A 13,990-nucleotide genomic window follows, 5' to 3' on the forward strand; every position below is an offset into this window, starting at 1 on the left:
CCATAAAAAATATATAAAAAATTGAGGATATTTTTTATGACTTTATTTGAGCATCCTTTTTCATTATTATCAAATTTAATATAGGCATAAATATGGAGCAAAGTTCATGACTTTTGAGCATCATTTTTTTTCATTATTATGACATAAATATTTGTGTTGATTATGTTCTAAATTCTACATAAAGATAATCTTTTTTGTGAGACCGTTCTTTTGTATGACCGCAATATTTTCTCAATTTTTAAGTCACAAATACTTAAACTATTTTTAAGTTAATCCCAAAAATTTGTAAATATTACTTTGTAGGATAATTTAGTTACTTGTAATGCTCTCATTTAAAATAAACAGTGTTATATTAGAAATAGTCAAAGTTTCGGTGTTCACGTGGTAATTTTTTTTTATTATAGAAAATTATTTATAATTGATATACCCCTCCCCAAATAGGGTTTTACTTTTTTTTGGTGGGGCACTAACTCAATTATCATTCAATGTGTGTTTTTTTAGTAAGAATTATCCGTCAAGATGTCAATATTGTATTGTAATTTGTCACTAAGCAAATATTATATAATCAAATACAAAATACAAATTAATTGTAAAAATGACTCATGGAATAAAATTTAATGTTTTATGTTGTCTTTTGAACTATATTGTATAGATTGATAATATGTAGATTATGATATTGCCATTTCACATTTAATTTTGCCTTGTCACATTTAATTTGCCATATCACATTAGCCTTTTAATATTGTACTAGTTTTGAAACCCGTGAAAAATCACGGGTCCTATACAAATTTCCTTTTTTTGTTAATACTACTTGTATAAAACAGATATTGTTGGAAATATTACAGACGATAAAATAGGATGAAAATTATGAGATTGAACATAATAACACGGTAATATAAACAATAATAATAATATGAGATTAGTGGGGAATAGAGGCATTGTATTTATCGTTAAAATGTGGGTCTTTGTAAAAGATACAAAAAAAAAATCTAATCATGAGTAACTCTTCTTCTCCTCTATTAACAACCTAGTAAATTAATGGTATTTAGGCATTTAATAGAGAGTTTTTTTGAATGTATATATATGTTGAACGGATGACGTTTCTCATTGCTCTGATGATTCATGATTTATGCTAACTCGTAAATTAGTAATGATTTGAATTCTCAATTCATCATACTCAAATTAAATAGTCTAACTACATGTATATAGACATAAGTTGTTTATATAGAAATCAATGACTAATACTTATACATGGGTTATGTATTATGTAACTTCAAGATATTGGTGCTCCGGAGATTGAGGAGTTTCTTAACCGCCAATTTACCAAAGACGGTCAAGTTTTTCTCCTTCAATAGGTAAAAGAAAAATAGCCTAACAAAGTGAATGAAGTAAGACTAATATAGTAATTGAATACATTGAATACATGTCTCTCCATTTCAAATTTAATTATCATTTGATGTTTTTTTTTTCTCTTGTAAGAATTATCCGTCAATGTTGTGTCGATACTATCACTACAACTAAAAGGCCAAGAATAAATAATAGGCTAAAAAACTTAGCCTAATTATTGGAACAAAAATGGATAGGCTAATATTAATTAAAATGATCAACGACATAAAAATACATCCTCAATATGGTGATTACTCCATTCAAGAGTTTTAGATTTGATCATCCATATGAACACATCCTCCAACATCAAATATCGTGTTAACTGATATTGAACTAATATCTGAAATAAAAAAATTGATAATTCTTAAATTGTGTTCTGTACTCACCGATTGTCATGTATTAATAATTAAAATAGGAAAATCTCCCAAAAAAAAAAAAGAAATTCCAAGAAAAAAATGAGAAACATCATGATACCTCTTCAAAAGTCCACATACTTGTCGATTGTCATTTGCACGTATTGATCTCCAAGTATGCCATGCTCCTGAAAATTCAATCAATTGTACAAATTAGTACTATGCCAAAATCAATTGTACACGAAATACAAAATTGCATAAGATATACCGAGTATATGTAAAATATTATCAAATTAGTTTGTATTAATAATTAAAATAGATAAATCTCCCAAAAAAAAGAAATTCCAAGAAAAAAATGAGAAACATCATGCTACCTCTTAAAAAATCCACATACTTGTCGATTGTCATTTGCACGTATTGATCTCCAAGTATGTCATGCTCCTGAAAATTCAATCAATTGTACAAATTAGTATTATGCCAAAATCAATTGTACATGAAATACAAAATTGCATAAGATATACCGAGTATATTTAAAATATTATCAAATGAGTTTGATCAATATAGTAAAATCTTATAATGGAAAAGAGAACATGAGAAAAACGAATGAGCTGTAGGCTGATAAAAAATTATAATAAAAATGCATGTCTATTGTTGTGCTCATGGAATAAACATTATCATCTCAAGAAAAAAAAAGTAGTAATTAAGAAGTCATAATATCATCAAAAGTTTCAAGGTAAACTAAAAATATGTATCATTATAAAGAAACTTGAGGAATGAGTTATGCAGAAAGAAGATGAAAAGCATGGTTAAGTGCTTGTGGTGAATTGAATAAAGTATTGAAGTGGAAGAAAATAAAAAGTGTAACACCCCGTAAATTTGAAGACCTTTATTATATTTTAAAAGTAATATTTTAATCCATTTTAATTTGATATGAATTTATTTGAAATAATAATAATTTGATAAAATATAATTTTATTTTAGTTTGAAGTAATGTAATCACTTTTGATAGTTTAGAAATGTTTAAAAATAATTTAAACTATATTTAAACCTTTTACTTTGATAAAATAGATTTCTGATAAAAGTCGTAATATTGGGATTTTCCCATTTCTTACGGTCGTTGGGTAAACGAGTTTGGATATTGGGCATATGAGTACTTAATCTTTTAGTAAAATCGTGTTTAAGAACTTTAATATTCTCGGAAATCGCGTTCGACGAATATTTTTAATTACCGTCGAAGCAAACCCAAAACGTAAACAATTGACCACCCTCCCCATGCCATTTGGACCGAAAAATCACCCTCCATTTGTGTGGACAGCGGGCCGCCCACGGGGGCGCTTGGTGAGGATCGAAAACAAGCGTTTGCATTTTGTATGGAGTCGCCACCAATTTTTATGGGAAATTGGAACCGTTCGAATACCTCGTGTCATGTCAAGACACAAAGTAGTGACATGAACACTAAGCAATCGTTACCCTTAGCATTCTATGTCTAGAATGACTCTCGTGGATGCCAATGAACACGGGTGTTCACAGAGATCTGGAGTAAGGGGTGAGGGTACGTATTAGGAAGCTCTTTTGATCGAACACCTAATCCCGCCCGCCTCGATAGCAGCCTCTACTAATGATTAGGGAAGTTTATTCGTACTCGATATATCGTCGGTTGTATACATGCAATGCAACATCCAAGTTTTAATCCTAGCATGTGAGAATTAATACTAAGTCGGTTGACAAGTAATTTAGCATACAATTGGGTCGAAGTTGGATTTAATGCTCATTTACATGTGGAAACATATAAGCAATAAAAGAAATACAATAACTATGAATTATAATAATGAAAATTACAATAATTACATTGGATTAGGCGATTTATGTCGAAACTACCTTTAAAACGGATAATTTGAGAAAACAAATAAAAGAAAGAAAGAAAGAAATTAACGAACAGGAATTAGCGTGATATTACGGATAATAGTTAGTTAATACGTATGTTAAACAAACTAGGTCAAGGCAGAAACGGAGTTCAGGGACAGAACTCAACCAGAACAAAGCGCAACGAAGAAATGCGTCCTTTGGAATAGGCGCGGCAGACGCTGCGTGCGTTCCTTGGCTCAATTCTGGTTGTGAAGCCGTAATTGCAAGCCGTTAATGTTAATTGGTGATTTAATGATTAATTGATGATATTTACTCGGATGAAAGTGATTAACAAGTTATTTAACACATGAATAGGTCATAAAAACAGTAAAACACGAATGAGACGGATGCAAACGGATTAATTACATGATGGAATAATGATAGAAGTGAAAGATATTAATGAGCCCCACGAATTAAATCAATTAATTAGGTTAGATACAATGGATTAATGACGAATATGCGATGAACATGACAAAAGACAGATGAAAATTTATCAAAGGCGAATTCCAGAAACCCAATATGAACAAATTGAATCTCTACAACCCGGAATTGAATTTAACGACGAAAACCCGCAAATATTGGATTATAAGGGATTTAAGTCGGATTTGCGATGATTAAAACATGTGAATGACGGTGATTAAGATATACATATGAATTATATACTATTGTGATGAAGAATAGACAAACGAATAAGCAAAAGAAGGATTTTGGATACGAACTTCAGAGGACAAACGAAGAAGAAAGGAAGCAGGAACTGCGGCAGCCTCACGAAGAGGCGCGGCAGAATCGCGCTCCTTCAAGAGGCGCGGCGATTCTTTGCGTCCTTTCTCGATGGTTATCTACTGGAAATCCGCAAAAACAGATTTTAACAAAGGGTTTTAGAAATCGATTTTAACGGTATTTTCGACATAAACCTTACAATTGATGATACGAAAAGTAAAATACAATAAATAAAAGAGAGATTATACACCCTCAGACTTACATGTTGACGGAACGAGAAGAACTAAGATATCGATTAGTGATGCTCGACGCGAATGCAAAGAAAGTGCCCTCGTAAGAGGAAAACGATTGATTAATTAAATTGATTGAGTGTAGTTGGTCAAATTGGTCGGTCATGCAACGGAGAGGCTGGTACCCGGAAAGATCCGAGCTTACGTGGTCGGAAGTCCAAGCACGTAGGCGCCAATTAGTAAGAACGAAGTCTAGAATGCAAAGGGAGAAGAGAAGGGCGGACACTCGCGTGAGAAATATGAGGAGCGAAAGCTCCTATTTATACTAATCACGTGAAGGAATAGGGTTTCGGAGACTCTTTGGAAGTGAATCTCGGAAAGATATGAAAAAGATACGTAAATCATGCAAAGAAGGGCCTGGGAAGAGGCGCAGCAGCCCACTGCGTCTCTTGGAAGAGGCGCAAAGACACTGCTTGCGTCTATTCCCAGGAGGTTTCCTCCTGCTGAAGAAAGATTTCCGCGTTTGAGTTATGGTAGGACGGAAATAATTCGATTATCTTATGAATATTACGGGATATTATTTGCCAAAAGATAAAACTTATGAAATATGGAATAGAAATATCCGGAACATTCCAGAACATTCCGACTCGGGATTTAACGATTATCGAAAAAATGGAGACGGTTTTTGACCGGACTCAATGTACTCAAATTACTGCCAAAACGACCGTATCAGGACGTAGATGACAACTATGAGGTCGACATTAATATTTGAGCAATCACTTGACGATAATCTTACGAACTGTCATAAATCGTTCCGCGAACCAAACATGCGGCCCAATCATCACTTTGGGTGGTTTTGCGGGAGGTGCGAAACGAGGTGTCTCTGAGCCCCCACTTTGACCGAGGCTTGGACAAGGCGAAAGTCAAAGTATAGCCATCAGGTCAATCGAAGATTACAACCTAACGACTATGACGACGCGAGGCGGCTCAAGGAGTCTGAACCAAGGACCTGTCGTCGGGAACATTTTAGAGTCTGTCGACTATCGGGGAGGGTCGTTTAAAGTCCATTAGACTACGTAAGGAGGCTCGCCAGCCATAAGAAGAGACCATACCTGAGATTTAGTCGAACTTTGCGGGGAAACAAGAAATATTGAAAGCAGCAGGACGTCGGTAGAAACTGCTGGGGAATCCGCTTGCGTCGGTCTCAAGCGAACTCTGGCGAAATTTGAGGTTGAATCTGCTTGCGTCGGTCTCAAACAAACTCTTGTTGGGTAATATACTGACGACTAGGAACATCTTGATCATCGTGGGAGAAATCTCGAATGAGCAGTACTGCAAAATACTACTGCGCCGGATATAATGATCTCGAGCAATATGCAAAATGCTGCGCTGGATGAAAGGATTTGAGCAATACATTTCCGTCGAGGTTTGATCCAAAAGCTTGCTTTAAAGATGACTAATCGAGGTATGTGTTCCAATCTTGCATTAATCGTCTTCATTTGTTGAATTTTGAGCCGCGAAATTTAGGGTTTTCGACCCTTTTGATCGAAAATTTGGGGCTTTTCCCCCAAATGGATTTGCCATGTCGAATTGATGCTAGAAATGGATAGTAGGCAATATTAGGAATATAACCATGTGCTTGCTTCGAATTTTCATCGAGTTTTGAGCCTTTGAATGAAATTTGAGACGGTTTTACAGCTAAACCGTAAATTGCTTCGAAAATAGCTTTAGGATTGCTCATTTGCGATGAAATTTGGTATTTGGAATCCTTGAATTATGGGTAAACTTCCTACCATCTCGAAATTTTGGTTTGTGACAATTTTTTCAGGACACCTTTTAGGGCATAATCGCCGTTATAGCGAAATGCTGCCGAATTTTCGACTTGAACTCGGAACTAGGTTTTGACTTGGACTTGACTTGACCCAATTTATCACATGAGTGATTGGGTTGGCGGGAATATGACCAAAGATGGCCGGAAAGGGGTGTTTTCAGGGCTTTGAAGGCTCGAAAACTTCTTAACAAAGGCTTGTCGTCACGTGACGCGGCCTGAATTTACTTTAATGTTGCAGGTGATGAGGCTTCTTCTTCTGGGAGGACTCCCATGGAGATAGACGCTGCTGTTGTTGAGGAGGCTTTAGAGCAGGCCTTCACCGCTGCGGTGATGGCTGCTGAGTTTCACGAGGAGGAGGCCGTCGAGGAGGAGGAGATCCCGAGACGAGCCAACATCGGGAGAGGGGGTCGTCAGCTGAGGGGAGCCCCTGCGTGGGCTGAGACCTGGGAGAGTAGGCACCTTGTGTGGGCTGCAGAGAGTCACCTGTCCTACAGGACGGTGAAGAGTCTGGTAAATAGGAATTCACTACTCATTATCCATCCTCTTTCATTCTTTTAGTTCAAATTTCTTTCAAATTTCATTCAAAACTAAAGATAGCTTTGTTTCAAATCATGATAGGAGGCCGAGAACATCAGGTCGTTCTCGGGTTACACGACAAATGATGGAGCGATCGACGGTTTCGGCGGAGGAGAGGGCCATGATCGAGCGTGGAGCATTCGGTCCTCCGGTTCGGTCCGGAGGGATATCGTGAAGAGGAAGTTGCGGGCTAACCTTAGCCTGGTCCGCGCTTTCTTGGACCGATTCTGGGATACGACTTCCACGTTTCACCTGCCTTTTGGTGAGGTGGGAGTCACTCTGGAGGATTACGGCATGATTTCATGTCTGCCGTGCGAGACCGAGGAGATGGTGTGGCCGGAGACTGCCATGAGGGCGGATTCGGCCGAGGCGAGGAGGTTGATCGGCTGGAACTTGTCACCGAAGGTCATTGCGATCTTCGGGTTTGGTACCCGTACCTACGTTCGAGACTACTTTGCGGGAAGACCCGGAGCCGGCGACGATCGATGGGAGGGAGACGGCTCCTCCTCCCCGCACGGTGAGCGGAGGGCTCGCTTTGTGGCTTTGGTGGTTTCTGTCTTCGATTTACCTCGGAGACAAGGGCGAGAGGTTGTCGACGAAGCTTCTTCCCTTTCTTTCTGACCCGAGTTCCCTAGGACGTTGGGGCCGGGTCATTCTGGTTTTGCGGTCCTCATCCGCTTTATGAGGGCCATGGTTCGTCCGGAGTTGATGGAGAAGGGGACTTCTCCGGTATTTGTCGGACACAGGCTCTTCTTTGGAGGTATGAACCTTCCTTTTTCATATTAATAGCAAATTCCTTTCTTTATCAAATCACGAAGGATCGTTCTTGATTATTCATTTCTGAGCATGGGTGTACTCCTACTTCCCGAGTCTCGCGCCGAAGAGGACGGAGCCGTTGGAGAAGGCCTATCCGTGGTGAGGATTGGGTGATGTCTTGGACGAAGAGCAAGCGTTCTTCTCACAATGTCTACCGGCGGGACGTGAACGCCCTTCAGCTGAGCAGCGTGAGTATCCCATTTATATACACTTGTATTTCTTTATCCTTTGCCTTCACTTGATCATCGGAATGATCTTTGCCTTTATATTGTCGCAGTGGGTGCCCCGGACCTTGGACGGAGTACGCTAGAGCGCCTCCTTTTGTTCTTTGAGGTCCTTCGACCTAGGAGCCCGAGTCGGCTCTTGTTGAGGACGTCGATGGGTCTGTGTGGTATCCGGGCGGCGTTTGGCTCGTCGGTGCTCTCGGGACGCGTTGACGGTTCCGTTGATCCTCCGAGGACGATGTTTAGGGAGCCTTCGAGGCCGAGAGGAGGCGGACTTGGCTGGTGCCTGGTGGTGGCGACGACCTTCTTCTCCCTGGCGAGGACTACTCGGCGTTCCTTTACGGGAGGTTGGCGTACTGGCCAGTAGTGGTGAGTATCTTTTACTTTTCCTTGATTTGATTTTGAGAATTACGACGAAAGATCATCGATTAATGAGAGTTATTTGTCCTTGCAGGAGGTCGAGGCGGCGGGCATCGAGCCCCCAGCGTACCCCGAGACTCTTGAGTACACCGACGCGACTGGGAGGACGACGATCTCCGAGTTGCGTGACTTCGACGTAGCGGTGACGGATGCTGGCCTAGACGACTGGCAGCATCTGATTCGGAGGGTGAGCCTCCAGCTTATATACCTTTCGTGTGAGAACACATTTGACTGAACTTGTTCAATTTACTGAGAATTTCTCTTGAAATGTAGGTCGCGCCGTCTCGGTTCGTGGCACTATGGAGGGTGGCCAACCGGCTACGAGCTACCGCCATCGAGGCACTCGTTGGTGGTCGAGGTCGTCAGGTATGAACCTCATTTGATTTATTTTGATTTTTGATTTTGGTTTTGATTGAATTGATCTTGCTTGAACTGATTGACATGAGCCAATTTGTTGCTGTTTACAGGCTGACCGCGAGCTGGAGCGAGAGTTGGCCCAGTCCCGGGAGGAGACGGCTCGCTTGTTGAGGGAGCTCGAGTTTCGGGATGCCGAGAATGCCGTTCTTGCGGCAAGAGTTGCTGAGTTGGAGGGCGCCCAGCGGTAGTTTTGTGTAGTTTTGTAGACTTGTACATTTGGACTTCTGATTTGAACATTTTTGGACTTTGTTTCGGGGCGCAAGCCCCCCGTTTGCTTGGACTTTTGGACTTTGTTCGGGGCGCAAGCCCCGGTTGCTTGTACATTTGTATATACGATGGCACGAGTGCCTTTGCTTCTTTGGTTGTGTTGCTTGTACCTGCAGGTTAGTTCTTGAACAGGTTTGGTAGACAACGGTTTACGCCGTTATGCTGCCGAAATTTACATAGAAATCACACAAAACATACATTTTTAATACACATATGGCTTTAATCAGCGCAAAATGAGACTCAAACGAACACGAAAATGCAAAAATGCAAAAATTTTGCCGGAAGTGACCGGACGGTAGGGAGGGTTACCCCCTAAAAAAAGAAAAAAAGAGAAATCTATAAGTGTAGAAATGAAATGTTGAAATTTGTTAAAAATGAAAACAAAAGAAAATTTTTCAAAAAGGAAAATGAAATTTATTTCCTAAAAATAAATTTATTTACTAAAAATGAATAAATGAAATAAAAAGAATCAAGTGTGATGAAAATGGCGAAGGTATCGATGTCGCCTCGAAATGCGCGCCCGCGAATTTAGGAAACTTGGAACATGGTAAACTGCTCGTAGTTACCAAAATAAAACCCCGCAGGAATAGGAAATCGTGCGTTTATAGAATTAGGAAAGATCCAACGCGAAATCTCGGAAAGTGAGCACAGGGAAGAGGCGCGGATGAGTCGTCCCTTGGAAGAGGCGCAGCAGGTGCTGCGCCTGTTCCCAAGCTTGTCTATTCTGGCGGATTTTTGGAAACAGCAATTAGTATAAATAGAAGCGTCGATGGAGTTTTAATTCACATAAATCTTCCGTCTTTTCTTCGTCTATTAACATAAAATTCCCAAAATAAATTTTCAAGAGAAAATCATCATGAACACTTTGGAGATCCGCTTGAAGGAATGGACTAATGAATTTTCGAATATTGAGAAGCATGACATGGGTGCCTATAACTTTGGGTCTTTATTGAGTTTGAAACTCATCAAAATTGTAAAGCCGTTCTTGGATGCTTGCCTTGACTATTGGGACCCGAATTATCATGTTTTCGCGTTCCCGGGAGGTGATATTTGCCCGTTTCCCGAAGAAATAGCTGCCATTTGTGGGTGGGATCCTGAACATTTACCTGCCATTCCTTCCACTTCACAAGGGTATAAGAGCAAATTCAGAGACTTGCTTGGACTGACCAGACTTGAGGTGGATCGCTTAGTTACCCCGAAAGGCGTGAGAATGTTGGATTTTATTGATCGATTCATCAACAGGGCCGACCCTACTGTTTCCTATGTTGCCAGGAGGAGAGCATTCGGCTTTTGTTTGCTGCATGTGTACGTCTTCCAAGGGCATGTTGATGAAGACTTGAGAGGTGATCCTCGTCTTTTGTGCCTTATCGAGCAAATGGAGCTGCGCAGGAGCCCAGCTTGCTTATGCTTAGGGGAGATTATCTTGGGCTTGGATAATAGGAAATCCAACCGCGATCTGCCATTTTTGGGGAGTCCCGTCATCTTACAGGTAAAAGACACCTTTTATTTTTTGTTTTTTTTTTCGTTTTTTTTGTTTTTTTGTTTTTTTTTTTGTTTTTTTTTTTTTTTTTTTTTTTTCGTCGTTTTTTTTTTTTTTTTTTTTTTTTTTTTTTTTTTTTTTTTTTTTTTTTTTTTTTTTTGATTGGTGTCTAATACCTGCTTTTGGTGGGTTTGGCTTATGGAGCGGCTCCGATTGATCGAGCCCCCAGTTCATGCACTTTCTTATCATTCCCGTATGATTGCGATGAGGACGCGGTTGTACATGGTGGACTTCACTCGGGTTTGCGATTATTGGAAAAACAAGCTGAAGAGTGATGATGGCCCGTTGGTTAGGTGGATCGTACCGTGGTGGCACCTCAAGTCTGTCACTGGAGTGTCTTCTTTGGATCCTACTAGGTCCGTGCGCATTCCGGGACTGGAGTTCATGGTATGCATCTTTCCGGAAAGATTGATGAGGCAAGTCGGGTTGAAGCAGACGATCCCTAGGCTTGACACCGTCCCGCAGACTGCTATAGCGCTTACCACAGAGAGCCGAAGAGAGTGGGCTATTAAATGGGCCCAAAGAAACATGTGGTTCTTGAGCTTCTCCGCCAACGCTTTATGGGTGTCGGATTCCTACCTGATGTGGAGAAAGGCTGCAACTTCGGAAGAGCGTGAGAGACTGAGGAAACGCGAACCTGTCGACTACAAGGTGCGCGAGGGAGAGAAAGAGAAGGAGAAGCATCGACGAGAGGGAGAAGAAGAAGCCGGGCTTGGTCATTCGCCCTTCAAAGAAATCAAAGACTACTCTGTTGCGAAATGGTGGTTGGCAAGAATGGAAGAGTCAGGCCTCGAGAAAGACCGTTGGTGATTAGGTCTGAAGTGGTGCAAGAGCGCCCGGCTCGAGGTCGTGACAAGAAGTATGACAAGAATGACAAGGGCAAGGGGAAGATGGAGGAATAGCCCGAGTCTTTATTTATTATTTGATTATTATTATTATTGTTGTAATAAAAAAGAGGGATTTTTAGAATCCTAGCCTATTCTATTTTTATTATGTATCGTATTATTATTATTTAGAATTTGAATGGAATAAAAAAGGTTGAATGGTTATGAAACCGTTGTGGTTTTTTCTTATTATTCTTGTCGAATTTCAAATGCAATGCAAATGTCCTTCTATTTACATTTTAGATATAATGGGTTGAATCCTGTGAAGGATTGCCTACGTATTCACTTTAAAAAGCGAAATCAAACCCTTGCGCGTAGTTCGAGAAAATGTAAAAGAATAATTGTTCTAAGCAAGAGCTTGTAATGAACATAGAAAATAAGCATGAGCTTTTGCTTGTTCTCAAGGTGCGAATTTAGTTTATTTGATGATATGGGGATGGCAAATTTGTCAAGATGCAAGAGCATGGTGACACTTAGCTTATTTCACTTGGCCGGGGTCATTTATTTAGTGCCACAAGAGCGACACATGGGTTTACGCGAGGCGCGTGTTTGTCCTATTCTAGGCATAGTATCGTTTTAATTGGTCAAGGTTTGTGGGATTTGAAAACTCATTCCCATCTAGGTCTGTGATTCTAACCGCACCCCCTGGGAGTATGGATTTGACTAGATATGGTCCGGCCCAATTAGGTTTGAATTTTCCCCTTGGGTCGACGGGTAAAAGAGCCCTAACCGATTTGAGTACTAAGTCTCCTTCTTTGATGTTTCTTGGCCTAACCCTTTTGTTGAAAGCTCGTTTGATACGTGCTTGATATGTTTGGACATTATGTAAGGCGCGTAGCCGACGTTCATCCAGGAGGATGAGTTCTTCATATCTATCCTTCTTCCAATCGGCTTCAGGGATTTGGCTTTCGAGTAGAATACGCAAGGATGGTATTTCTAGTTCGACTGGTTGTACGGCCTCCATGCCGTAGGTCAAATAGAAAGGAGTGGCCCCAGTGGGCGTCCCCGATCGATGTACGATACCCCCATAAAGCAAAGGGTATCTTGCTTGGCCAATCTCTGTAGTTGTCAGTCATTTTCTTGAGAATTGTGACAACATTCTTGTTTGCCACTTCTACCGCGCCGTTAGTCTGTGGTCTATAGGGCGAAGAGTGGTGATGCTTAATCTTGTATTTGGCTAGCAATTGCTCGGTTTCAGCTTGGAAGTGTGACCCATTATCACTAATGATCTCATGTGGACAACCATATCGACAGATGATGTTGTTTTGTATGAACTTTGCCACATTTTTAGCCGTAAGACCAGTGTAGGAAGCCGCTTCTACCCATTTGGTGAAGTAGTCAATTGCCACTAGAATGAAACAGTGACCTCCCGTTCCGGCTGGGGTTATCTTCCCGATTATGTCAATTCCCCATGCAGAAAATGGCCAAGGAGATGTCATCGTATAGAGCAATGAGGGAGGGACATGTTGTACATTCCCGAAGATTTGACAATTATGGCAATGTCTTACGTATTTGATACAATCAGATTCCATTGTGGTCCAATAATATCCTAAACGTGTGATTTTCTTTGCCATCATGGGCCCACTCATGTGGGGACCGCAATCTCCGCCGTGGACTTCTTCCATCACCTTTCGTGCCTGTGAATGATCGAGGCAACGTAGGACTACACCAAGAGGTGTTCTTTTGTATAATTCTCCTTGCATCAGAACGTATTGGGAAGCTAACAGGCGTATAGCTCGTTGTCCCCTCTTGTCCATATCCGGTGGATAGGTACCATTGAGATTAAAGTTCAAGATTGCTTGGAACCAGGGTTCCTGTGCGATTTCCTCTTCATCGGTGATTTGGTGGACATAAGCCGGTTTTGACCGTCGTTCAATGCATAAAGGCATGTCCATCATGTGGTCTGGCATATTTATCAAAGATGCAAGTTTCGCAAGAGCGTCTGCAAATTGATTTTCTTCCCGAGGTAGGTGTAAGTAGGTTACGTGATCAAAGAATTGAGCCACTTGGTCTATCCTAGCTTGATAGGGTGCAAGGCTTTCATTTCGGATTTTCCAAGATCCTGTAACTTGGTTGATGATCAGCGAGGAATCCCCATGTACTCGGAGGTTTTTGATGCCTATGCTTACTGCCGCTTGTAGCCCAATGAGACAAGCTTCATACTCTGCAGCGTTGTTTGTCACCTCGAAGTCGAGTTTGACAGCAATTGGTGTATGCTCACCTTCAGGAGAAATGAGCAACACTCCTATTCCGAATCCTCTTAAGTTTGATGCTCCATCAAAGTATAGATCCCAGGAGTCTACATCTGTTTGAAGTATATCCTCGTCGGGAAATGACCAAGTATCTATGGTCTGTGCGTCGTTGATAGGATTTTCTGCGAAGAATTCGGCGACGGCGCGACCTTTTATAACTTTCAGTGGC

This window comes from Silene latifolia, chromosome 5 (assembly GCF_048544455.1).
Source record: "Silene latifolia isolate original U9 population chromosome 5, ASM4854445v1, whole genome shotgun sequence".
In the NCBI taxonomy this organism is placed as follows: domain Eukaryota; kingdom Viridiplantae; phylum Streptophyta; class Magnoliopsida; order Caryophyllales; family Caryophyllaceae; genus Silene; species Silene latifolia.